At 43.6% G+C, this 2255-nt stretch overlaps 1 pseudogene; it reads left to right on the forward strand.

Annotated features, from left to right (window-relative positions):
- The first annotated feature begins 1191 nt into the window (after positions 1-1191).
- LOC138258590 (cell division cycle-associated protein 4-like) lies at positions 1192-1929 on the forward strand (annotated as a pseudogene).
- The last annotated feature ends 326 nt before the right edge of the window (positions 1930-2255 follow it).

The following is a 2255-nucleotide window of genomic DNA, read 5'->3' on the forward strand; positions in this document are numbered from 1 at the left end:
CAGCCCTGTATGCAACATTCGGGGTCAAGTACATCCGGTGAACTGTCCTCGGTCCTCAGGGTGGTGTCCATCGAGGGAGAAAGGGACCTTTACGAGTCTGCCTCCAAATAAGTAAGTGGGTCAGAGACTGTCTGGACTGTGTGGGCCCGGACTCACCCCATACCACTTACTACCTAAAGACTGCAGGAGCGAAAGGCTCCAATCGAGCCAGGGTTGAAGGGCCTTAAGTGCTGCAGGCGTTCTTGGCCGGGCCTGCCGAGTAGACCGCAAGAGCGAGCTGCCCTGTGAATGGGATGGTCTTGAGATGGGAAAAGACAAACAAACAGAGCTGAATGCCTCTGAGCCGCACATTGATAAGTATACTACCCAGGCGGTGGTACGGGGTGATGACAATATGGAAGCCTCTGCTGCTGGATTAGGGGGACACAGATAGGATCTTAGGATCTTGCAGGCAATCCACACATCCCAAGCTGCGGTAGAGAACAAGATTGGGGAAATGCGAGTGGATATGGCCTTGCTCTGTCAGGATCTGAAGAACGCTACAACCCAAATAAATGACGCAGAGAACCGTGTATCAACGGTGGAGGATGGCGTCACGGAACTGAAGATTAAAGTCAACCGCTTGCTCACTCGACATCACGAGCTCCAACAACGGGCGGAAGATGCAGAAAACCGCTCACAACGCAATAACTTAAGGTTTGTTGGATTCCCGGAAGCAGTTGAGGGGTCACAGGCTGTGGACTTCCTTAAGACCTGGTTGAAATTGTGAGTGCCACCAAATAATGGTTTACATTTTACAAGTTTCCACCCACACAGCCTCAAAGAAAATTGGCTTTATGGGCAATTTTTAAGAATACGGTGTAATTGTACATTAAAAGTGGATTACTTCCAACTTGTTGAAATTCTTTTTAAGAAACTGAAAGAAAAAGAATATCTTCACAAACTCTTAAACAATTTATGGTTTGCGGGGGAGTGTGCACATAGTGCTTTATCGTCCAGGCTGCCATCCCCCGGGGTGCTGCCCAGGGCTTTCACAGCTTGCTTCTTCAACTTCTGAGACCGGGACTGTATCCTGAAAGAAGCTCACCTACAGTCTGACCTCTGTTTTAAAAACTCAAGAATTTTGATTTTTCCTGACTAGTCACGGGAAGTCCAGCCTCGTCAACCTGCTGAGCCAGACACAGGCTTTTGCATACCTCTCTCTTTAGAGCCCGACTGATAACACCCACGCTGAATTCTGTTTGCAAGAGGCATGAAGAGGAAATGTTTTGAAGGCAAAGAGGATATCGAAGGAACAAGAGCTGGCTTTAGAACCATACCTTCATACAATCTCACTCCAGCTGTGCCACATGCTTGTGAAACCTAACCTTTGTCACTCTGTGCTCATAGCCAATCCTGTACGGCAAATTCAAGAGGAAATGACACAAGATGGGACTTTGCAAATGATCAATGCACAAACCACAGGACAGCTGCCTTTGGACAGATTGATTTCAACAGACATCCTTTGTCGTTCTTTGAAGAACATGAAGGAAAACACACTTCTGGTTATGGTGAATATGAGGAAATTCAAACACAAGAAATTTTTCATTTATCAACTGTTGGTGGAGTTCAAGCACCACAAAGTTACAGAACAATCTTTGGGAAATGAAAAGCCAGCAAGAAAATAGGGGGGAATTTTCATAAGTAAGATTTATTTTCTGATGTGGACACTTCTTACTATGATCGTGATACATTGTTCACAGGAATGTTGGGAAATTCCAAAGTAGGCCATTGTGATGCCCAGGATAACTTCACAACTCAACCTACAACACATAGTAACTGTAAATCAGAACTTAGTGAGATTGACCATATCGTAGAAATTCTTGTTGAATCTTGAAACTTGTGTACACACTAGTTAAATATGCTTTATTGAGATACTTGTACTTCATTGATAAAGAAATTTGTAAATGCAATTTGCGTTAAATGTAAAGCACTTTCGAACTTTTTGATTAAAAGTTAACATGCACAGTGTTTAGTTATGATGTATTAAAATGCAAGTTTTCCCTGCATTTTCAGTTTACAATGTTTATGCTGTGAGTCCCTACACATAACTAACTGTTTCAACTTTAGATATTTTTTTCTGTTCAGAAAATCCAAGCCTCTAATAAATTATGGCATCAACGCTCTTATGAACCGGTCAAATATAAGCTGAGGGCACTCCAGCTTACTTATATGCTCCTGTTCCCGGCTCGTCTTAAGGCTCTGCATGCTGGAAA

This window comes from Pleurodeles waltl, chromosome 2_1 (genome assembly GCF_031143425.1).
Source record: "Pleurodeles waltl isolate 20211129_DDA chromosome 2_1, aPleWal1.hap1.20221129, whole genome shotgun sequence".
In the NCBI taxonomy this organism is placed as follows: Eukaryota; Metazoa; Chordata; class Amphibia; order Caudata; family Salamandridae; genus Pleurodeles; species Pleurodeles waltl.